Source organism: Bombina bombina, chromosome 5, assembly GCF_027579735.1.
Source record: "Bombina bombina isolate aBomBom1 chromosome 5, aBomBom1.pri, whole genome shotgun sequence".
In the NCBI taxonomy this organism is placed as follows: Eukaryota; Metazoa; Chordata; class Amphibia; order Anura; family Bombinatoridae; genus Bombina; species Bombina bombina.
This window is the reverse complement of record NC_069503.1, coordinates 955,457,774-955,484,073: the sequence shown is the minus strand read 5'-3', so window position 1 is coordinate 955,484,073 and position 26,300 is coordinate 955,457,774.

The window sequence follows — 26,300 nt, the reverse complement described above, 5'->3', positions numbered from 1 at the left end:
CATTGTTTCCTATTGGGGAATCGTGCACAAGCACTTTTTTCAAGCTAGCCGCTACCGTAAGCAACGCTGGTATTGAGAGTTGAAGTGGCGGTAAATATGCCTGTACGCTCCCTTTTTGGAACCTAACACAGCCCTTCAGAGAACTCTAAATACCAGCGTTATTTAAAAGGTGCGGGGGGAAAAAAACACACGTAGCTAACGCACCCCTTTGGCCTCAAAACTCTAAATCGAGTCGTTAGGGTTTATTTTATAGGTAAGTATTTAGTTTTAAATAGAAATAATTTATTTAATTGTAGTAATTTTATTTAGATTATTTTAAATTATATTTAAGTTAGGGGGGGTTAGGGTTAGGGTTAGACTTAGGTTTAGGGGTTAATACATTTAATATAGTGGCAGCGATGTTGGGGGCGGCAGATTAGGGGTTAATAAATGTAAGTAGGGGTCTGCGATGTTTGGGACGGCAGATTAGGGGTTAATAAAATTTAACTAGTGTTTGCAAGGCAGTAGTGTGGCGGTTTATGGGGTTAATATATTTATTACAGTGGCGGCGATGTCCGGTCGGCAGATTAGGGATTAAAAAATGTATTTAAGTGTTTTCGATGTGCGGGGGGGGGGCCTCGGTTTAGGGGTTAATAGGTAGTTTATGGGTGTTAGTTTACTTTTTAGCACTTTAGTTAAGAGTTTTATGTTACGGCGTTAGCCCATAAAACTCTTAACTACTGACTTTTAAATGCGGTAGGAGTCTTGACAGGAGAGGGTGTACCGCTCACTTTTTTCAAGACTTGTAATACCGGCGTTAGGAAAAGCCCATTGAAAAGATAGGATACGCAATTGACGTAAGGGGATTTGCAGTATGCTCGAATCGCGGAAAAAAGTGAGTGGTACACCTGTACCTGCCAGACTCGTAATACCAGCAGGCGTTAAAAAGCAGCATTGGGACCTCTCAACGCTGCTTTATAAGGCTAACGCAAGACTCGTAATCTAGGCGTTTGTGTTTACGTCCCTGTATTTAACCCTTTTTTTTTATCTCCTTGCAGCGTCTTTTCTACTTGTCTTGTTACTCCTTGGATTTATACTCACCTCCCATCTCTCTCTTAGTTTTGTTCTTGGCCTCGTAGGAGATGGTTGAGAATAGAGGTTGTTCCAGCTACTTGCTTATGTATTACAAATTGGGAGCTCAGACTTATGTGAGACCCAGAGTCCCTAAGGAGTATCATTCACAAAGACAAAACTCTTTTTCACAGCAGCTGAATGATACATGTGCACAGGAATATACTGTTATGTGCACAGCATTTCCCTAACAGGTCTTCAGCCATAACTACCCTCCTGCATCACAGGGACTCGTTCCTTAGCCTCCCCCTGAGGGACTCTGGTATTTCCTACCACAATCCTCCGCAGTACTTAATACCTGCACTGGATGGGCTCTCTACCTAAAACTTCTGCAGCTACATTAACTTTGACATGCCTGGAAAGCCAGTGGAGGGGTGCTGCATAAGGCAAGTGCCTTTACACAGCACAGACATAGCCTAGAGGCTGTTTGCAGGTACACTGACACAGGTATAGCAAAGCCAGGGTACTTCACATGCTTCCCACATGACACAATGTTTTCTTCATTTCATATCCCCTACAGTTCTACTAGCATTGGGAACATTATTAGGGAAGCCTCTGACCCTTTTTAACCCTCTGGCAGCTTTATTTATTTTTTATTTTAGCACTTGGTTGGCAATATCAATAGCTTAGTGCATGATGTAGGCAATAGCTTAGTGCATGATGTAGGTTAGCATTGCAGGCTCTGGTTAGGCTCAGGGACACATTTTGACAAGGTTTATAGGAATATTATGCTTGTTGCACTATATTTTATTCACAAACAACCAAAAGTGTTTCTTTTATACATGTAGTGAGAGTCCACAATCCTTTACTTATGGAAATTACTTCTCTACTGGTAGGATGAGGATAAGATTCCCAAAACCCAAAAGCTCTATATAAACCCTCACACATACCTTAGTCTTTACCTTGGCCCCGTTGGAGGTGGTTGAAGAATGAATATGCGCAGTGTTCTTTGTAGAGAGGGGTCGTCTGTCTATATGAGGCCCAGTTCCCCTCAAAGTACAGTGTTTGTTAGAGTGATGTACTTTAAGTATGGCATTTGATACTATGTTTTTGACTCATGAGAAATCTGGCACAGGCCCTCTGTAAATTCGGTTGCAGGGATTCATCTTCTGTCTCCCTTTACAGATCAACAATATACTATTATCTGCATTACCTCTGCTGATATGTTTCAGTACTGGTTTGGCTGTCTGCTACTGTGATAGTGGACGAGTGTCTATGGGTAAGTATATTATTATTTATATATGTATAGACACTCATGGCTTATTTATTTTTATTATATATACATATGGCCCTGGGATAGATTTTTACTATTCCCCTAGCTTTTTTGCGCATCACAATGTTGCCTATCTACACAAAGAGCACTCAGCTGTTTCTGACTTACTGCTCCATAAATCTTTGCTGGGATCTAACTCGCTCTCCTCACCGTTACTACGGAATGTAATTACCCTTTGCAGACAGGAAGCTGAAAATGTAACAAACGGCTCTGTAAAACAAACTCAGGATCATATTTCACAGAGTTGTTTGTGAAATCTTCAGCTCCCTGTCTGCAAACCGTAATTACATTCAGTAGTAACGGTGAGGAGAGGAAGTTAGATCCCAGAAAAGATTTACAAAGCAGTGAGGTAGAAACAGCTGAGTTCTGTTTGTGTAGATAAGCAGCATTTCTGATGTTTCAATGAGGGCTGGCATTCAAAACGCTAGTTAGGGAGTGAGGGAAAATTCCCAGCTATATAACTAGTGGGCATTACGTACATATACATATGCAGTGAAAGCACTGCAAGGTTTTTCATCATTTTGGCAGCTTTAGCAGCAAAATATCTAATGCATGCCGATTACAAACTTTATCTACAGCTAAAGATCGAATTAAATATCCCTTAATGACCAGCGCCGTACCCTGTACCACGCTGGTCATTATGCCCTTAAGGACCAGCGAAGTACCATATACGTCGCTGCAGTCCTGGGTTTCTCTCTGCTGTGATCTCGCTCAAAATAGGAAGATTGCGCTATTTCTGCATGCCCCACGAGTGGGGCACTGCAGAAATAGATTTGTAGAGTTACCTTGGACAGCTGTATATATTCAATCTCTTTTAAAGGAGGTTTTGAATACCTTAGCGGTTGAGAACCCTAAGCCTACTGATATTAAACCCTGCAGTCATTTAAATTCAGTCTATAAATTTGTGTCTAATCTGTCTGAGATTGTTCCTGATGTTGTTTTGTATTTAATCTCTAAAGAATGGTCTAAACCTGGTGTGTCTTTTATTTCTTCTGCTAGGTTTAAAAAGTTATATCTTATCTGCTAATCTAGAGTTATAAAAAACCATTCCTGAGGTGGATGGGCTATTTCTTTTCTAGCTAGACGTACTACTGTTCCTTTGGAAGACAGTACCTCTTTTAAAGATCCTCTTGATAGAAAATTAAAATCTTTTCTAAGAAGGTCCTTTTTACACTCTGGTTATACACTCTAGTTATATTCTTAGACCTGCTGTTTCTATGGCTGACGTATCTGCAGCTGCCTCTTATTGGTTAGATAGTCTTGCTCAGCAGTATTATTCTGATCCTGTAACCTTCTAATTTCTTGAATTTGCTCAAACATGAAAATTTTATTGGTGATGCTATATTTGATATTATAAAAATCAATGTTAAAAGCATGTCTCTCTCTATTCTTTCCAGGATGGCCCTGTGGTTTAAGTCCTGGAATCCTGACATGATTTCTATTTCTAGACTGTTGTCTAAAGAAAGAAGCCTTTTGGATCTGATCTAGATTCTGTTATTTCTACTGTTACTGGTGGTAAGGGTGCTTTTCTTCCTCAGGACTAGAAGTCCAGAGGAAAATTCAAAGCTCTTAGTAGTTTTTTTGTTCCTTTCATCAGAACAAGGAACAGAAATCTGACTCCTATCAGAAGGAAGGTAATTTCAGTGCAGTCTGGAGCTGACCTACTGTCAACTGGAACAAGTTCAAGCAGGGTAAGAAATCTACCCTAGTTTTCAAGTCTGCATGAAGATGTGGCCCCCGTTCCAGATGTTCTAGTAGGGGCAGATTAAAGCTTTTTCAAGAAGCTTGGTTTCAGTCTTTCCCAGATCCCTGGCTTCAGAATATTGTTTCTCAGGGTTACCGGATAGGATTCAGATCAAGGCCTCGAAGAGCAGGGTTTTTTCTGTTCAATATTCCAAGTAATCTTGTAAAAGCTCAGACTTTTCTTTAATCTGTCTCAGATCTGGAAGAAATTGGAGTGATTGTGCCAATCCCTTTACTGGAACAGTGGATGGGATTTTATTCAAATCTCTTCTTTGTTCCAAAGGAAGGAAGGTACTTTCAGACCAGTTTTAGATCTAAAGATTCTAAACAAGTTTGTAAGGATGCCATCTTTTAGAATGGAAACTATCAGGACTTATTCATCCTTTTGTACAGCCAGATTTAAAGGATGCTTACCTTCATATTCCTATTTACCCAGAACATCATCAGTTTCTGAGGTTAGCTTTTCTGGAAACACATAATTAGTTTGTTGCTTTTCCATTTGGTCTAGCTACAGCTCCAAGGATATTTACCAAGGTTCTGGGTGCCCTTTTGTCTGTAATCAGAACTTAGGGTATTGCAGTATTGCAAGCTATGTATTTTCCTTTAAAGAAACAACTACAGTTGTTTGGTAAGTAATTCTGGTCATGGTTGGAGGATCAATTTGCCAAAGAGTTCCTAATTCCTCAGACAAGGATTTCTTTCCTTGGTTTCCAGATGTATTCAGTGTCCTTGAGTCTTTCTTTTACAGATCAGATAAGAGTACAATTTGTGTTTGTCTGTCTGAACCTTCAGTCTCTCTCTTTTTCTACAGTGGCTTAGTGTATGGAAGTTTTGGGTCTCATGATTGCAGCCTTAGATGCAATTCCCTTTGTTCGGTTTCACATGAGGCCTCTTCAGCTTTGTATGCTGCGTCAATGGTGCAGGATAATTCTCAGAAATCTCAAATAATATTTTTAGATTCCAGTACAAGTCTGTCTCTGGCTTGGTGGCTGAATCATCAGTTTAATTTTCAGGGGACTTCTTTTGCTCATCCTACCTGGTCTGTGATCACCACAGATGATGCAAGTCTTAAAGTTTAGGGGTCTCTGCCAGCACAAGGGGTCTGGAGTCCTCGGGAGGTGAGTCTTTTTATCAATATTTTAGAACTCTGTGCTATTTTCTGGTCCTTCAAGCTTGGCCCTTGTTGAAAAAGGAATCTTATCTCCACTTCCAGTCAAGCAATGTTACAGTAGTAGCTTATGTCAATTGTCAGGGGGTAGCTCACAGTTCCCTGGCTACGAAGAAGTATCTCAAATTATTTCATGGCAGAAACCAACTCCTGTCTAATATCTGCTGTTCAGATTCCAGAAGTTCTCAATTGGGAAGCAGACTTTCTCAGTCGTCAGTCTTTTATCTGGGGAGTGGTCTCTTCATCAGGATGTATTCAGTCTGATAGTGGATTTTTCGGGCCTGCCAGAGATAGATCTGATGGCCTCCCATTTAAACAAAAAACTTCCCAGGTACTTTGCAAGGTCCAGGGATCCACATGCAGTGGATCCTCTAGTGCTTCCATGGTCATTCAAGCCTGCTTATCTTTTTCCTCCACTGGTTCTTCTTCCCAGAATAATTTCCAACATAAAGCAGGAGAAATCCTTTGTAATCCTTATTGCCCCAGCGTGGCCTCGCAGAATTTGGTATGCAGATCGTGTACAGATGTTCAGTTGTCCTCCTTTGCCTCTTCCTCTTAGGCCTGACCTTCTGTTTTAAGGTCCTCTTTTCCATCCGGATCTAAAGTCTCTCAACTTGATGGCATGGAAATTGAATGCCTTTTTCTGAGACATAGAGGTTTCTCAGATTCTGTTATTGAGACACTAATACAGGCTTGTAAGCCTGTGTCTAGGAAGACAACACAAGGTTTGGAAAACTTACATTTCCTGGTGCATAGATCATGTTTTTTCCTGGCATTCTTTTCGAATTCCTAGGATTCTTCAGTTTTTGTAGAATGGTTTAGATAAAGGTTTATTTAACCCTCACCGTAACCCTAACCCTTAACCTAACACCCCCTAACTTTAACATAATTAAAATAGACCTAAATTAAAGTTACAATTATTAACTAAATAATACCTATTTAAAACTAAATACATACTTACCTGTGAAATAAAACCTAAGCTAGCTAACTGATAGTTATACTGTAGCTTAGGTTTTATTTTTATTTCACAGGTAAGTTTGTATTTAGTTTAACTAGGTAGACGAGTTAGTAAATAGCTATTAACTATTTACTAACTACCTAGTTCAAATAAATACAAACTTACCTGTGCAATAAAACTTTAGCTGCCTTACACTAAAACCTAGCATTACAAAAATAAAAAAAACTACCATTAAAAAAAATAAAAAACACTAAAATTACAAAAAATTAAAAAACCTACCATTACAAAAAATAACAAACGAAATTATTCAAAACAATGGCCTAGATTACGAGTTGTGCATTAGCCTTAAAAAGCAGTGTTAAGAGGTCCTAACACATCTTTTTAACGCCCACTGGTATAACGGTCTTGAATTTACAGGTGTACCACTCACTTTTTTGGCAGACTCGGAAATACTGCAAATCCACTTACATCAATTGTGTATCCTATATTTTCAATGGGACTTGCATAGCGCCGGTATTACAAGTCTGAACAAAAGTGAGCGGGAAACCCTCTCCTGTCAAGCCTGGTACCGCATTTAAAAGTCAGTAGTTAAGAGTTTTACACTACAACGCCGTAGCATAAAACTCTTAACTAAAGTGCTAAAAAGTACACTAACACCCATAAACTACCTATATACCCCTAAACCGAGGCCCCCCCCACATTGCAAACACTAAAATAAATGTTATTAACCCCTAATCTGCCGTCCATAACATCGTCGCCACCTACCTACATTTATTAACCCCTAATTTACTTTGGGGCAATGACCCGCAAAAGGCCCTTTTAAGAGCTATTTGTAATTTAGTGTAGGGTAGGGCTTTTTTTTTATTTTGGGGGGCTTTTATATTTTGTTAGGGGGCTTAGAGTAGGTGTAATTAGTTTAAAAATCTTGTAATTTCTTTATTATTTTCTGTAATTTAGTGTTGTTTTTTTTGTACTTTAGATAATTTTATTTAATTGTAATTAATTTTATTTAATTTAGGTAATTAATTTAATTGTAGTGTAGTGTTATGTGTAATTATAACTTAGGTTAGGGTTTATTTTACAGGCAACTTTGTATTTATTTTAACTAGGTAGAATAGTTATTAAATAGTTATTAACTATTTAATAACTACCTAGTTAAAATAAAGACACATTTACCTGCCGCAAATCTGCAGGGGGCGGCGTTGCACCAGCAGCTCACAAGAGCTGCTGGTGCTATGCTGAATACGGAGAGCGTATTGCTCTCCGCATTAAGCGAGGTCTGTCGGACCTGATCCGCACTGTCGGATCAGGTCCGACAGACCTTTGGTAAATAGGGGCCCAAGTGTTTTTGTTCCTTCTGATTGACCAACATTCCTATCCAAATGTTGTCTATGATCTTTAAGAGCAGCAACATTTACAAAAGGATTTGGAGGATAGGGACATATTTAAAGGTACAGTCAAATCCAAAATACATTTTCAGGATTCAAATAGAGCATGTCATTTTAAACAACTTTCCTTTTTTTTTTTTTTTTCAAAATTGTTTTATTGAATACATTTTTTGCATAGACAAACAGATAGTCATCGAACATGAATGTACACAAAATGTCAACCAATAAACAGATAGTTAACCAATATAGTTGTATACAGAGTGTCAAGTTTTTGAAAATATTTGCATAGATACTTTTTGTTGTATCAAAACAGTTAGCAAACACTGATGGTATGTCACATTATCGATGGGATTCAGTAATATATCCAATGAGGGCATGTATAGTATGGACCTTTATGGTATTGAACATAATTACATATGACATTGTTAGTTTGTATAGTAGCAGACCAATATAAAGTATGTTCTCAGATCATAGGGAAAAGGGTGTGGGATAGGAGAGGAAGCAGGGGAAAGGAAGAAGAGAAAACAGAGAGAGGAGGGGAAGAGAGAGAGGGGAAGAGAGGAAAAAAAAAGGGGGGGGCCCACCCTGCTATTTATAAAGACTAGAGCGGCAGTGGGAATTTGTGAAGCCAGGTATCCTATATTAGCCAGTACGTGTCCATTTGATCAATCAAATTAAAAAAATATCTCTCCATACTGGCCATGTAGTCGACTACAGCATTTATTTCTTTGAGACGCGGAAGTTTAGGAGATCTCCAGACTCGTGCGATGCACAACTTAGCTGCCGTAAATATGAATATAAGTAATCTCCTTGACACCCGCGGCGTATCATTTGCTATTATATGTAACAAGGCGCTGGCAGGCGATATTGTAGCGGTCAATTTCAATGAATTGCATAGACTCCCAATCTCCCCCATAATAGGGTTAATTTCAGGCACTCCCACCAGATGTGTAGGTCTGTGCCCGCTGCTCCGCAACCACTCCAGCACAGGGGCGAGGTCTCGGGGTACATTTTGGCAAGTCTGGCTGGGGTTCTATGCCACTTCAAGAGCACTTTTATATATACTTCCAACATAGTGACACAGTGTATGGTCTTTTTAGTTAATGAAATAGCATAGTCCCAGTCGTGATCAGAAAAATTGGTACCTATCTCCCTAATCCACGCTTTATATTGCCATGGCACACCTTGGGTAAGATCAGATAGGAGTAGGTTGTAATGAACTGTAAGAGGTTTGGAGTGTTTGGACCCACTTTTCCATCCGATCTCCCATGGAGTAGGCCTCCTAACAGAATTTGTGAGGAATCCCCAGGTCTTCAGAAAGCTAAGGACTCGGAGAGATTCGAATGGGAGCCAGGGTGGAGCCGGCTCGAAACTGGTAGACACCAGGGTCACATTAAGTGTTTGATTTTGGTCAAAGAAATCCTCAATAGCTGAGAATCCCTTCAGTCTCCAGTCTCCCGAATGGATATTTTTGAGATCCCAAAATAAACCCGCCATGTGATGTACTGGCAAAGGATGGGGGGCAATTAGTAGTCGACTCCTCAGGGATTCCCATATTGAAAGGTTGTTTTGCATTACAATATTATGAAGGTTGGGCATGAGCTTTCTTGCATTGGGGACCCAAATTAAATCAGAGAGTCCTAAATCGTCTGGTATCCCAGATGCTTCCAGGAGGTACCAGCCCGGTATATCCTCTTTGAGGCCCCATGCTGTAACATGAGATAGCCTTGCTGCTTTATAGTAGGTAAAGATGTTAGGTGCTGCTATGCCCCCACGGGAGAATGGTCTATGCAGCGTGTGATAGGCTATTCTCTGTGCTTTATTTTGCCATATATACCGCTAGATTTAGAGTTCTGCGTTAGCCGTCAAAACCAGCATTAGGGGCTCCTAACGCTGGTTTTGGCCGCCCGCTGGTATTTAGAGTCAGTCATAGGCTGACCATATTGCCGCTTTAAAAAGGGACACGTATGAAAAATACATATGTCAGGCCTGTTTCAAGAAATGCTTTGGATAATGTTCTGTTATAAGAACCCTGGCATATGTATTTTTCATATGTGTCCCTTTTTAAAGCGGCAATATGGTCAGCCTAGTCAGTCAGGAAAGGGTCTAACGCTCACTTTGCAGCCGCGACTTTTCCATACCGCAGATCCCCTTACGTCAATTGCGTATCCTATCTTTCTTTCATGTAATTAGCAAGAGTCCATGAGCTAGTGACGTATGGGATATACATTCCTACCAGGAGGGGCAAAGTTTCCCAAACCTCAAAATGCCTATAGATACACCCCTCACCACACCCACAATTCAGTTTTACAAACTTTGCCTCCGATGGAGGTGGTGAAGTAAGTTTGTGCTAGATTCTACGTTGATATGCGCTCCGCAGCAAGTTGGAGCCCGGTTTTCCTCTCAGCGTGCAGTGAATGTTAGAGGGATGTGAAGAGAGTATTGCCTATTTGAATGCAGTGATCTCCTTCTACGGGGTCTATTTCATAGGTTCTCTGTTATCGGTCGTAGAGATTCATCTCTTACCTCCCTTTTCAGATCGACGATATACTCTTATATATACCATTACCTCTGCTGATTCTCGTTTCAGTACTGGTTTGGCTTTCTACAAACATGTAGATGAGTGTCCTGGGGTAAGTAAATCTTATTTTCTGTGACACTCTAAGCTATGGTTGGGCACTTTGTTTATAAAGTTCTAAATATATGTATTCAAACATTTATTTGCCTTGACTCAGAATGTTCAACTTTCCTTATTTTTCAGACAGTCAGTTTCATATTTGGGATAATGCATTTGAATTAATCATTTTTTTCTTACCTTCAATTTGACACTTTTTTCCCTGTGGGCTGTTAGGCTCGCGGGGGCTGAAAATGCTTCATTTTATTGCGTCATTCTTGGCGCGGACTTTTTGGCGCAAAAATTCTTTTCCGTTTCCGGCGTCATACGTGTCGCCGGAAGTTGCGTCATTTTTTTGACGTTATTTTGCGCCAAAGATGTCGGCGTTCCGGATGTGGCGTCATTTTGGCGCCAAAAGCATTTAGGCGCCAAATAATGTGGGCGTCTGATTTGGCGCTAAAAAATATGGGCGTCGCTTTTATCTCCACATTATTTAAGTCTCATTTTTTATTGCTTCTGGTTGCTAGAAGCTTGTTCGTGGCATTTTTTCCCATTCCTGAAACTGTCATTTAAGGAATTTGTTCAATTTTGCTTTATATGTTGTTTTTTCTCTTACATATTGCAAGATGTCTCACGTTGCATCTGAGTCAGAAGATACTACAGGAAAATCGCTGTCTAGTGCTGGATCTACCAAAGCTAAGTGTATCTGCTGTAAATTTTTGGTAGCTATTCCTCCGGCTGTTGTTTGTATTGATTGTCATGACAAACTTGTTAATGCAGATAATATTTCCTTTAGTAAAGTACCATTGCCTGTTGCAGTTCCTTCAACATCTAAGGTGCAGAATGTTCCTGATAACATAAGAGATTTTGTTTCTGAATCCATAAAGAAGGCTATGTCTGTTATTTCTCCTTCTAGTAAACGTAAAAAATCTTTTAAAACTTCTCTCCCTACAGATGAATTTTTAAATGAACATCATCATTCTGATTCTGATGACTCTTCTGGTTCAGAGGATTCTGTCTCAGAGGTTGATGCTGATAAATCTTCATATTTATTTAAAATGGAATTTATTCGTTCTTTACTTAAAGAAGTACTAATTGCTTTAGAAATAGAGGATTCTGGTCCTCTTGATACTAATTCTAAACGTTTGGATAAGGTATTTAAATCTCCTGTGGTTATTCCAGAAGTTTTTCCTGTTCCTAATGCTATTTCTGCAGTAATTTCCAAAGAATGGGATAAATTGGGTAATTCATTTACTCCTTCTAAACGTTTTAAGCAATTATATCCTGTGCCATCTGACAGATTAGAATTTTGGGACAAAATCCCTAAAGTTGATGGGGCTATTTCTACCCTTGCTAAACGTACTACTATTCCTAGGTCAGATGGTACTTCGTTTAAGGATCCTTTAGATAGGAAAATTGAATCCTTTCTAAGAAAAGCTTATCTGTGTTCAGGTAATCTTCTTAGACCTGCTATATCTTTGGCTGATGTTGCTGCAGCTTCAACTTTTTGGTTGGAAACTTTAGTGCAACAAGTAACACATCATGATTCTCATGATATTATTCTTCTTCTTCAGCATGCTAATAATTTTATCTGTGATGCCATTTTTGATATTATCAGAGTTGATGTCAGGTTTATGTCTCTAGCTATTTTAGCTAGAAGAGCTTTATGGCTTAAAACTTGGAATGCTGATATAGCTTCTAAATCAACTCTACTTTCTATTTCTTTCCAGGGTAACAAATTATTTGGTTCTCAGTTGGATTCTATTATTTCAACTGTTACTGGTGGGAAAGGAACTTTTTTACCACAGGATAAAAAATCTAAAGGTAAAAACAGGGCTAATAATCGTTTTCGTTCCTTTCGTTTCAACAAAGAACAAAAGCCTGATCCTTCATCCTCAGGAGCAGTTTCAGTTTGGAAACCATCTCCAGTCTGGAATAAATCCAAGCCAGCTAGAAAGGCAAAGCCTGCTTCTAAGTCCACATGAAGGTGCGGCCCTCATTCCAGCTCAGCTGGTAGGGGGCAGGTTACGTTTTTTCAAGGAAATTTGGATCAATTCTGTTCACAATCTTTGGATTCAGAACATTGTTTCAGAAGGGTACAGAATTGGTTTCAAGATGAGACCTCCTGCAAAGAGATTTTTTCTTTCCCGTGTCCCAGTAAATCCAGTAAAAGCTCAAGCATTTCTGAATTGTGTTTCAGATCTAGAGTTGGCTGGAGTAATTATGCCAGTTCCAGTTCCGGAACAGGGGATGGGGTTTTATTCAAATCTCTTCATTGTACCAAAGAAGGAGAATTCCTTCAGACCAGTTCTGGATCTAAAAATATTGAATCGTTATGTAAGGATACCAACGTTCAAGATGGTAACTGTAAGGACTATCTTGCCTTTTGTTCAGCAAGGGAATTATATGTCCACAATAGATTTACAGGATGCATATCTGCATATTCCGATTCATCCAGATCATTATCAGTTCCTGAGATTCTCTTTTCTGGACAAGCATTACCAGTTTGTGGCTCTGCCGTTTGGCCTAGCTACAGCTCCAAGAATTTTTACAAAGGTTCTCGGTGCCCTTCTGTCTGTAATCAGAGAACAGGGTATTGTGGTATTTCCTTATTTGGACGATATCTTGGTACTTGCTCAGTCTTTACATTTAGCAGAATCTCATACGAATCGACTTGTGTTGTTTCTTCAAGATCATGGTTGGAGGATCAATTTACTAAAAAGTTCATTGATTCCTCAGACAAGGGTAACCTTTCTGGGTTTCCAGATGGATTCAGTGTCCATGACTCTGTCTTTAACAGACAAGAGACGTCTAAAATTGATTGCAGCTTGTCGAAACCTTCAGTCACAATCATTCCCTTCGGTAGCTTTATGCATGGAAATTCTAGGTCTTATGACTGCTGCATCGGACGCGATCCCCTTTGCTCGTTTTCACATGCGACCTCTTCAGCTCTGTATGCTGAATCAATGGTGCAAGGATTACACAAAGATATCTCAATTAATATCTTTAAAACCGATTGTTCGACACTCTCTAACATGGTGGACAGATCACCATCGTTTAATTCAGGGGGCTTCTTTTGTGCTTCCGACCTGGACTGTAATTTCAACAGATGCAAGTCTCACAGGTTGGGGAGCTGTGTGGGGATCTCTGACGGCACAAGGAGTTTGGGAATCTCAGGAGGTGAGATTACCGATCAATATTTTGGAACTCCGTGCAATTTTCAGAGCTCTTCAGTTTTGGCCTCTTCTGAAGAGAGAATCGTTCATTTGTTTTCAGACAGACAATGTCACAACTGTGGCATACATCAATCATCAAGGAGGGACTCACAGTCCTCTGGCTATGAAAGAAGTATCTCAAATTTTGATTTGGGCGGAATCCAGCTCCTGTCTAATCTCTGCGGTTCATATCCCAGGTATAGACAATTGGGAAGCGGATTATCTCAGCCTCCAAACGTTGCATCCGGGCGAATGGTCTCTTCACCCAGAGGTATTTCTTCAGATTGTTCAAATGTGGGAACTTCCAGAAATAGATCTGATGGCGTCCCATCTAAACAAGAAACTTCCCAGGTATCTGTCCAGATCCCGGGATCCTCAGGCGGAGGCAGTGGATGCATTATCACTTCCTTGGAAGTATCATCCTGCCTATATCTTTCCGCCTCTAGTTCTTCTTCCAAGAGTAATCTCCAAGATTCTGAAGGAATGCTCGTTTGTTCTGCTGGTAGCTCCGGCATGGCCTCACAGGTTTTGGTATGCGGATCTTGTCCGGATGGCCTCTTGCCAACCGTGGACTCTTCCGTTAAGACCAGACCTTCTGTCACAAGGTCCTTTTTTCCATCAAGATCTGAAATCCTTAAATTTAAAGGTATGGAGATTGAACGCTTGATTCTTGGTCAAAGAGGTTTCTCTGACTCTGTGATTAATACTATGTTACAGGCTCGTAAATCTGTATCCAGAGAGATATATTATAGAGTCTGGAAGACTTATATTTCTTGGTGTCTTTCTCATCATTTTTCTTGGCATTCTTTTAGAATACCGAGAGTATTACAGTTTCTTCAGGATGGTTTAGATAAGGGTTTGTCTGCAAGTTCCTTGAAAGGACAAATCTCTGCTCTTTCTGTTCTTTTTCACAGAAAGATTGCTATTCTTCCTGATATTCATTGTTTTGTACAAGCTTTGGTTCGTATAAAGCCTGTCATTAAGTCAATTTCTCCTCCTTGGAGTTTGAATTTGGTTCTGGGGGCGCTTCAAGCTCCTCCATTTGAACCTATGCATTCTTTGGACATTAAATTACTTTCTTGGAAAGTTTTGTTCCTTTTGGCCATCTCTTCTGCCAGAAGAGTTTCTGAATTATCTGCTCTTTCTTGTGAGTCTCCTTTTCTGATTTTTCATCAGGATAAGGCGGTGTTGCGAACTTCTTTTGAATTTTTACCTAAAGTTGTGAATTCCAACAACATTAGTAGAGAAATTGTGGTTCCTTCATTATGTCCTAATCCTAAGAATTCTAAGGAGAAATCGTTGCATTCTTTGGATGTTGTTAGAGCTTTGAAATATTATGTTGAAGCTACTAAATCTTTCCGAAAGACTTCTAGTCTATTTGTTATCTTTTCCGGTTCTAGAAAAGGCCAGAAAGCTTCTGCCATTTCTTTGGCATCTTGGTTGAAATCTTTAATTCATCTTGCCTATGTTGAGTCGGGTAAAACTCCGCCTCAGAAAATTACAGCTCATTCTACTAGGTCAGTTTCTACTTCCTGGGCGTTTAGGAATGATCAGGTTTGCAAAGCAGCAACTTGGTCCTCTTTGCATACTTTTACTAAATTCTACCATTTTGATGTATTTTCTTCTTCTGAAGCAGTTTTTGGTAGAAAAGTACTTCAGGCAGCGGTTTCAGTTTGAATCTTCTGCTTATGTTTTTCATTAAACTTTATTTTGGGTGTGGATTATTTTCAGCAGGAATTGGCTGTCTTTATTTTGTCCCTCCCTCTCTAGTGACTCTTGTGTGGAAAGATCCACATCTTGGGTAGTCATTATCCCATACGTCACTAGCTCATGGACTCTTGCTAATTACATGAAAGAAAACATAATTTATGTAAGAACTTACCTGATAAATTCATTTCTTTCATATTAGCAAGAGTCCATGAGGCCCGCCCTTTTTTTGTGGTGGTTATGATTTTGTATAAAGCACATTTATTCCAATTCCTTATTTTATATGCTTTCGCACTTTTTTATCACCCCACTTCTTGGCTATTCATTAAACTGAATTGTGGGTGTGGTGAGGGGTGTATTTATAGGCATTTTGAGGTTTGGGAAACTTTGCCCCTCCTGGTAGGAATGTATATCCCATACGTCACTAGCTCATGGACTCTTGCTAATATGAAAGAAATGAATTTATCAGGTAAGTTCTTACATAAATTATGTTTTTCAATGGGATCTTTCTAACGCTGGTATTTAGAGTCTTGGCTGAAGTGAGCGTTAGAAATCTAATGACAAAACTCCAGCCGCAGAGAAAAGCCAGGAGTTAAGAGCTTTCTGGGCTAACGCCGGTTCATAAAGCTCTTAACTACTGTTCTCTAAAGTACACTAACACCCATAAACTACCTATGTACCCCTAAACCGAGGCGCCGCCACTCTATTAAATTTTTTTAATCCCTAATCTGACGACCGCACACCGCCGCCACCTACGTTATCCCTATGTACCCCTAATCTGCTGCCCCTAACACCGCCGACCCCTATATTATATTTATTAACCCCTAATCTGCCGCCCCCAACATCGCCGCCACCTACCTTCACTTATTAAACCCTAATCTGCCGACCGGACCTTACCGCTACTATAATAAAGTTATTAACCCCTAATTCGCCTTACTCCCGCCTCAATAACCCTATAATAAATAGTATTAACCCCTAATCTGCCCTCCCTAACATCACTGACACCTATCTTCAAGTATTAACCCCTAATCTGTCGACCGGACCTCACCACTACTCTAATAAATTTATTAACCCCTAAAGCTAAGTCTAACCCTAACACTAACACCCCCCTAAATTAAATATAATTTTTATCTAACAAAATAAATGAACTCTTATTAAATAAATTATTTCTATTTAAATCTAAATACTTACCTGTAAAATAAACCCTAATATAGCTACAATATAAATAATAATTATATTGTAGCTATTTTAGGATTAATATTTATTTTACAAATAACTTTGTATTTATTTTAACTAGGTACAATAGCTATTAAATAGTTAATAACTATTTAATAGCTACCTAGTTAAAATAATTACAAAATAACCTGTAAAATAAATCCTAACCTAAGTTACAATTAAACCTAACACTACACTATCAATAAATTAATTACATAAAATACCTACAAATAAATACAATTAAATAAACTAACTAAAGTACAAAAAATAAAAAAGAACTGTTACAAAAAATAAAAAAATAATTTACAAACATTAGAAAAATATTAAAACAATTTTAAGCTAATTACACCTACTCTAAGCCCGCTAATAAAATAACAAAGCCCCCCAAAATAAAAAAATGCCCTACCCTATTCTAAAATAAAAATAGAAAAGCTCTTTTACCTTACCAGCCCTTAAAAGGGCCTTTTGCGGGGCATGCCCCAAAGAATTCTGCTCTTTTGCCTGTAAAAAAAAAAAATACAATATCCCCCCCAACATTACAACCCACCACCCACATACCCCTAATCTAACCCAAACCCCCCTTAAATAAACCTAGCACTAAGCCCCTGAAGATCATCCTACCCTATCTTCACCACGCCGGGTATCACCGATCCATACAGAGGAGGCTCCGAAATCTTCATCCAAGCCCAAGCGGGGGCTGAAGAGGTCCATCATCGGGCTGAAGTCTGGATCCAAGCGGGCGCTGAAGAGGTCCATCATCGGGCTGAAGTCTTGATCCAAGCGGGCGCTGAAGAGGTCCATCATCGGGCTGAAGTCTTCTATCAAGCGGCATCTTCAATCTTCTTTCTTCCGGATCCATCTTCATCCCGCCGACGCGGAACATCCATCCTGGCCGACGACTTCCCGACAAATGACGGTTCCTTTAAGGGACGTTATCCAAGATGGCGTCCCTCGAATTCTGATTGGCTGATAGGATTCTATCAGCCAATTTGAATTAAGGTAGGAAAATTCTGATTGGCTGATGGAATCAGCCAATCAGATTCAAGTTCAATCCGATTGGCTGATCCAATCAGCCAATCAGATTTAGCTCGCATTCTATTGGCTGTTCCGATCAGCCAATAGAATGCGAGCTCAATCTGATTGGATCAGCCAATCGGATTGAACTTGAATCTGATTGGCTGATTCCATCAGCCAATCAGAATTTTCCTACCTTAATTCCGATTGGCTGATAGAATCCTATCAGCCAATCGGAATTCGAGTGAAGCCCTCTTGGATGACGTCCCTTAAAGGAACCGTCATTCGTCGGGAAGTCGTCGGCCAGGATGGATGTTCCGCATCGGCGGGATGAAGATGGATCCGGAAGAAAGAAGATTGAAGATGCCGCTTGATAGAAGACTTCAGCCCGATGATGGACCTCTTCAGCGCCCGCTTGGATCAAGACTTCAGCCCGATGATGGACCTCTTCAGCCCCCGCTTGGGCTTGGATGAAGATTTTGGAGCCTCTTCTGGACTAATCGGTGATATCCGGCGTGGTGAAGACAAGGTAGGAAGATCTTCAGGGGCTTAGTGTTAGGTTTATTTAAGGGGGGTTTGGGTTAGATTAGGGGTATGTGGGTGGTGGGTTGTAATGTTGGGGGGGGTATTGTATGTTTTTTTTTACAGGCAAAAGAGCAGAATTCTTTGGGGCATGCCCCGCAAAAGGCCCTTTTAAGGGCTGGTAAGGTAAAAGAGCTTTTCTATTTGTATTTTAGAATAGGGTAGGGCATTTTTTTATTTTGGGGTGCTTTGTTATTTTATTAGGGGGCTTAGAGTAGGTGTAATTAGCTTAAAATTGTTGTAATATTTTTCTAATGTTTGTAAATTATTTTTTTATTTTTTGTTAATTAGTTCTTTTTTTATTTTTTGTACTTTAGTTAGTTTATTTAATTGTATTTATTTGTAGGTATTTTATGTAATTAATTTATTAATAGTGTAGTGTTAGGTTTAATTGTAGATAATTGTAGGTATTTTATTTAATTAATTTATTGATAGTGTAGTGTTAGATTTAATTGTAACTTAGGTTAGGATTTATTTTACAGGTAATTTTGTAATTATTTTAACTAGGTAGCTATTAAATAGTTATTAACTATTTAATAGCTATTGTACCTGGTTAAAATAAATACAAAGTTACCTGTAAAATAAATATTAATCCTAAAATAGCTACAATATAATTATAATTTATATTGTAGCTATATTAGGGTTTATTTTACAGGTAAGTATTTAGCTTTAAATAGGAATAATTTATTTAATAAGAGTTAATTTATTTCATTAGATATAAATTATATTTAACTTAGGGGGGTGTTAGTGTTAGGGTTAGACTTAACTTTAGGGGTTAATACATTTATTAGAGTAGCGGCGAGGTCCGGTCGGCAGATTAGGGGTTAATACTTGAAGTTAGGTGTCGGTGATGTTAGGGAGGGCAGAATAGGGGTTAATACTATTTATTATAGGGTTATTGAGGCGGGAGTGAGGCGGATTAGGGGTTAATAACTTTATTATAGTAGCGGTGAGGTCCGGTTGGCAGATTAGGGGTTAATAATTGTAGGTAGGTGGCAGCGACGTTGGGGGCGGCAGATTAGGGGTTAATAAATATAATATAGGGGTCGGCGGTGTTAGGGGCAGCAGATTAGGGGTACATAGGAATAATGTAGGTTGCGGCGGTGTACGGAGCGGAAGATTAGGGGTTAATAATATAATGCAGGTGTCAGCGATAGCGGGGCGGCAGATTAGGGGTTAATAAGTGTAAGGTTAGGGGTGTTTAGACTCGGGGTACATGTTAGGGTGTTAGGTGCAGACTTAGAGAGTGTTTCCCCATAGGAAACAATGGGGCTGCGTTAGGAGCTGTTTTTTTTCAGCTCAAACGGCCCCATTGTTTCCTATGGGGGAATCGTGCACAAGCACGTTTTTGAAGCTGGCCGCGTCCGTAAGCACCGCTGGTATTGAGAGTTGCAGTGGCGGTAAATATGCTCTACGCTCCCTTTTTGGAGCCTAACGCAGCCCTTCTGTGAACTCTAAATACCAGCGGTATTTAAAAGGTGCAGGGGAAAAAAAGCACGCGTACAGAACTCTAAATCTAGCGGATAGTTAGAAAATAGTTTGTGTATATGAAACAGAGTGGAATGTGGGAAATTAAGCGGAATGCAGCGAAACAAATATAACACCTTCGGGATCAAGGACATTTTAACTGAGGCAACCCTCCTTAGCCAGGATAGTTCTTTAAAGTCCCATTTCTCCAACAATTGCTTAAGATTGTGGATTAATAAGTCATAATTATCGTGTATTAACTGATCTGGTTTGGCATTTAGGAGTATACCCAGGTGCTTAAGGTTCCGTGTTGACCAGGAAAACGGATAGAGATACTGGAGTCTTAGTAAAGTCGAATGATCACTCTGTATGGAATATCCTTCTGTCTTTTTATAGTTAATTTTATAGTAGCTTATGTCACCAAAATGGTGAATCATGGTAAAGACTGCAGGCATGGAGGTCATTGGCTCCATTAGAAGCATGGTCACATCGTTCGTGAAGAGAACTATTTTCTCTGGGGGGGTTAAGAGAGGGACCCCAGTGATCAAATCGGATTGTCTGATCTCTTGGGCAAAGGGTTCCATCACGAGCATGAAGATGAGTGATGAAAGTGGGCATCCCTGCCTAGTCCCGTTGCGGATTGGGAATTCTGGAGAACAGAATCCCATTCCCTTCCCTCGTGCATGTGGAACTGAGTATAAGGTTTTAACTGCCAGGATAAAGGGTTCGGGGAACCCAAAGGAGCGAAGAACCTCCCAAATATAGTCCCATCTGACCCTGTCGAAGGCTTTTTCAGCATCCAACAACAGGGTCACCATAGGAATGTTCAGTCTTTGCGCTTTCGTCAAGACTGAGATCAGTCTTCTGGTGTTATCTGGGCCATGACTTCCCAACGTGAATCCAACTTGATCATGGTGTATTATTGTTGGAAGGAGATGGACAATCCTATTGGCTATAAGCTTCGAAAAAAGTTTAGTATCTAGGTTAACAAGAAAAATGGGACGGTAATTACTACATTCAGTCTGATCTTTTCCTGGCTTTGGTATGGGATTGATAGTGGCCTCTAAGAATTCCCTATGAATCCTTCCCATTTCCCTGATCTCATTAAAAAGATTTCTCAATATTATAACTATTTGCGGTTTCAGTTTCTTCTAGAACGTCCCTGTGAAGCCATCTGGCCTGGGGGCCTTGTTATTTTGGATTTGTTTCAGGACATCCTCAACCTCCTACAATGAGAATGGTTGTGTTAGCGTCTCCCTACATTCCTCTGATAACTGTGGTAAGTTAAAAGACTATTAGAAAGTTTGAGATGTTCTGAGGCGGCAATGCCTCAGGGTGTTCATGCTCTTCAATATTGTACAGCTTTGTATAGAATTCCGTAAACACTGTCCCAATATCTGCAGGAGTATATGCAGTCCGTCTTTCATGCAATATAAAGGGGATTCTCTCTGCCTAAGTTTTTTCGCTAAATGCGAATCTGCATTGTTACTTTTAGAATACATGAACTGTTTAAATCTTGTTGCGGCCTCTTGGACTATAAATTTCTCTGTCCTTGATAAGGGCCTTAAGGCGCAAAATTTTGTCTGAAAGAGTTAGAGTAGGGTTGATTTTATTCAACCTGTCTGCCTGAGGTTGCACATCAATTTGCCTAAGAGTGCACCTCTATCTTTTTTAACCTAGTTTACTAATGCAGAAACCTTGGATATATGTCTTGAAAGCTCCCCATCTAGTTTGTTGGGAGGTTGCCTCTTCTGGATTATTTCGAAAGAAGTCAATGGTTGTCTCCTGCAGAGACCCAAGAAACAGAGAGTCTTCCCAAAGGAATTGAGGGAATTTCCATCCTGGTTTTGATGTTAGCACCGTATTCCCAGGTAAGGTGATGGTTACCGCATCATGATCTGACCCCGGACAAGAAGAGATTTTAGCAGTTCGGATGCCATTTAGAGTCCAAGAGTCAGTAAAGAAATAATCTACAGGGAGTGCAGAATTATTAGGCAAGTTGTATTTTTGAGGATTAATTTTATTATTGAACAACAACCATGTTCTCAATGAACCCAAAAAACTCATTAATATCAAAGCTGAATAGTTTTGGAAGTTTTTTTTAGTTTGTTTTTAGTTATAGCTATTTTAGGGGGATATCTGTGTGTGCAGGTGACTATTACTGTGCATAATTATTAGGCAACTTAACAAAAAACAAATATATACCCATTTCAATTATTTCTTTTTACCAGTGAAACCAATATAACATCTCAACATTCACAAATATACATTTCTGAAATTCAAAAACAAAACAAAAACAAATCAGTGACCAATATAGCCACCTTTCTTTGCAAGGACACTCAAAAGCCTGCCATCCATGGATTCTGTCAGTGTTTTGATCTGTTCACCATCAACATTGCGTGCAGCAGCAACCACAGCCTCCCAGACACTGTTCAGAGAGGTGTACTGTTTTCCCTCCTTGTAAATCTCACATTTGATGATGGAACACAGGTTCTCAATGGGGTTCAGATCAGGTGAACAAGGAGGCCATGTCATTAGATTTTCTTCTTTTATACCCTTTCTTGCCAGCCACGCTGTGGAGTACTTGGACGCGTGTGATGGAGCATTGTCCTGCATGAAAATCATGTTTTTCTTGAAGGATGCAGACTTCTTCCTGTACCACTGCTTGAAGAAGGTGTCTTCCAGAAACTGGCAGTAGGACTGGGAGTTGAGCTTGACTCCATCCTCAACCCGAAAAGGCCCCACAAGCTCATCTTTGATGATACCAGCCCAAACCAGTACTCCACCTCCACCTTGCTGGCGTCTGAGTCGGACTGGAGCTCTCTGCCCTTTACCAATCCAGCCACGGGCCCATCCATCTGGCCCATCAAGACTCACTCTCATTTTATCAGTCCATAAAACCTTAGAAAAATCAGTCTTGAGATATTTCTTGGCCCAGTCTTGACGTTTCAGCTTGTGTGTCTTGTTCAGTGGTGGTCGTCTTTCAGCCTTTCTTACCTTGGCCATGTCTCTGAGTATTGCACACCTTGTGCTTTTGGGCACTCCAGTGATGTTGCAGCTCTGAAATATGGCCAAACTGGTGGCAAGTGGCATCTTGGCAGCTGCACGCTTGACTTTTCTCAGTTCATGGGCAGTTATTTTGCGCCTTGGCTTTTCCACACGCTTCTTGCGACCCTGTTGACTATTTTGAATGAAACGCTTGATTGTTCGATGATCACGCTTCAGAAGCTTTGCAATTTTAAGAGTGCTGCATCCCTCTGCAAGATATCTCACTATTTTTGACTTTTCTGAGCCTGTCAAGTCCTTCTTTTGACCCATTTTGCCAAAGGAAAGGAAGTTGCCTAATAATTATGCACACCTGATATAGGGTGTTGATGTCATTAGACCACACCCCTTCTCATTACAGAGATGCACATCACCTAATATGCTTAATTGGTAGTAGGCTTTCGAGCCTATACAGCTTGGAGTAAGACAACATGCATAAAGAGGATGATGTGGTCAAAATACTCATTTGCCTAATAATTCTGCACTCCCTGTATTCGTGAATAAGATGTATGTGTTGGGGATAAATATGAATAATCTCTATCTGTAGGGTGTAAAGAGCGCCAAATGTCGAAGAGTTGATACTGATACACCAGGTCACGAAACTTTGGGGCAGATGAATTAATGTATGCATTACTAGAGCCTGGTTTGGAGAATCTCTTATCAAGTTCTGGGTCCCATATTACATTGAAATCTCCTCCTATAAGGAGGGTTCCCTGTTTAATTTTATCCACAAGATCTACTGTCTTTCTGAGGAATTTCAATTGGCCCTGATTGGGAGCATAAATGTTAACTAGTGTAAATGTGCAGTTATTCAATTTACATATTAGCATGAACTCTCTCCCCTCTGCATCTTGTTCTACATGTAAGCATTGGAAAGAGAGATTTTGATTGATCAAGATAGCAACTCCTCTACTTTTACCTATATAGGAAGCCGCATATACATAGGGGAACAGTGGAGTTCCAAGTATCCACTCCTTTCCACCTACCCAATGGATCTCTTGAAGGAATCCTACATCTGTTTTTAGCGATGTTAGGGATTTTACCAGTAAGCTCCTCTTTGTTGGGGAATTCAGCCCTCTAGTGTTCAACGTGGTGAAGGCAAGAGGAGGAGAGTATGCCATGATTTTGATATCTTGTATATAAAAAAAAAGGCGGGGGGGGCCGGGGAAAATGAAGGGGGAAGGGGAGAGGGATAGGAATAAGTAGAAAGGAAGGGATAAGACTAGGGGTAAAGAAGGAAAATATCTAGAGGTTCTCAGTTAAGACCAGTGGAGAGAGAAAAAAAAAGAAGGGGGGGTTGAGTGGGACCGGGAATGAAAGGGAATCCGGAAGATCCATTTTAACTAGGCTATTGAGAATTTTGTCGTAGCTCATTCAAGTACATAAGTTAAAACATCATTAAATTATAGGAACAGTGGATAATGAAACATACAGGCATACATGGAAAACCATGGTGAATTTCTTTAGGATATATTTTCCGCTGCTTACGAAGTAAGTTCAGAGGTGTAAAGAAATGGGGTTAGGGGTAATATTTAGTGGAATGGCTCAGTTTTAGGAATGCAATCTTGGGATAACAATAGTACATGGGGAAAACAAATAAAACAGGCAACAATCAAACATTAAATCGTAGTATAGTAAGTAGTATTAAATAAGCAAATAAGCTTAATGAACATTTCCATAGAAAACAAAGCAGAGCTGTATGACCTCTTAACAATGGGTAGTGCTACATAGAGGCAGCCTACATGGGTTGTCTACGTATCTGCATGTCAGCATGTTTGTGAATTCCAAAGTGCTTGTCTGGAACGTAACCTATCCCCCCTCAGGGTCTGTCGGGCTGCTAAGTAATATGGGTCAGAAGACCTGTGGCCTGTGAAAGGAGTTGTTAATGGGGCCAACACAGACTCTAGCATCTGTTCTACCCCTGGAGTAGGTCCAGTTGTGGAATGTACATGGTCTGGAATGTCAGAAAGTAGTAGTTCCTAGTCAGGTCATCTCTAGTGGGTGACGTCAAAAGTAGTCCCAGACTCATTACCCAATGTAAAAGTTTCCTACTATACCTTAGTCTCTTACCCTGGATTCAGAGCCCTGTGGGGATGTACCCTGATGTGGACCTTAATTGGGTAATAAGGGATCACAATATGTTATGATAATTTAGCAGCATACCTAAACAAGTAAACAGGTTAAACAACAAGTGCACCACCGTTCCAGGAGGTCTCTACCTCGAGAGGTGTCATCTAGAGTGATTAAGGAACCATCCTTGTGAATGAGGAGCTTTGTCGGGTATCCCCAATGGTATTTGACTCCCCTCTTCCTAAGTATTGTCGTGATTTCCCGGAAAGAGCATCTTTTTTTCATAGTATATTGAGAAAGGTCCGGAAAGACCTGTATGTGTCTGACCCCTTCTGGCAGGGAAGAGGTGTTGAAGGCTGCTTTGAGTATTTGTTCTTTATATGTAAAGTAGTGGAAATGCACAATTGTATAGAAACATAGATATTGACGGCAGATAAGAGCCATAGGCCCAGCAAGTCTGCCCGATATTACCTAATAGTATAAACTTATCTAGTTTGTAGGATAGCCTTATGCTTGTCCCATGCATTTATAAGGTCCCCCACAGTGTTTGTCGTTACTACCTCTTGAGGAAGTTTATTCCATAAATCAATCACTGTAAAGAAGTGCTTCCTCAAATTACTCCTGAATATACTACCCTTTAGCTTGAGATCATGACCCCTTGTTCTTGAATTTTCCATTTTATGTAAAATACCTACAGCCTCAGTTTTACAAAGCCCTTTAACATACTTAAAAGTTGCTATCATATCACCTCTTTCCCTTCTCTCCTCTAAGCTATAAATATTAAGGTCATTGAGCCTATCCTGGTAAGTTTTATTTTTTAGACCATGTACCATTTTGGTAGCCCTCCTTTGCACAGATTCAAGTTTGTTAATATCCTTCTGAAGATATGGCCTACAGAACTGCATACAATACTCAAGATGAGGCCTAACTAATGATCTATTAAGTGGCATAAGAACCTTACTATTTCTGCTGCAAATACCTCTACCAATACATCCAAGTATTCTGTTATCCTTACTTGCTGCATTACTACATTGTTTACTAAGTTTTAAATCATCTGAAATAATAATTCCCAAGTCCTGTTCCTCATCTGTAACAGTCAGTAAAGTGTCATTGAGTCTGTAATTAACATTTGGATTTTTCTTCCCTAAATGCATTATTTTACACTTTGCTGTGTTAAACTTTAGATCCCAGTCATTTGTCCAATCCTCCAATTGTTGTATATCACTTCTCATTTTGTCTATCCCCCCTGGAACATCCACTCTGTTACAACTTTTTGCATCATCTGCAAACAGACATACTTTCCCCTGTAGTCCTTTGCTGATATCACAGATAAATATGTTAAACAAAACAGGCCCCAGAACTGACCCCTGAGGAACACCACTAGTAACAGCCCCCTCTGCCGAATGAACTCCATTTACTAAGTATCTCATGGTTTATTAACTCGGCAGTCTATGTGCCCTGTTGTTAAGGGATTCAGATGGATTTGTGGATGGCTTGAGGTTCTTGCAATATTCCAGAATAAAGTCCCCAAGTTCACTGGGTGACACGTCCTCTGATATGCCTCGGGACCGGAGATTGTTCCGTCTCGAACAGTCTTCGAGATCTGCCACTTTTGCCTAGATAATATCTACAAGATCCACTATATGCTGTGAGTGGGTGATCAAATTAGCTTGTTCTATAGCTAGGTCTTCCTGCTTACGCTCCAGAGCTTCGGTGCGTTCACTGATAGCT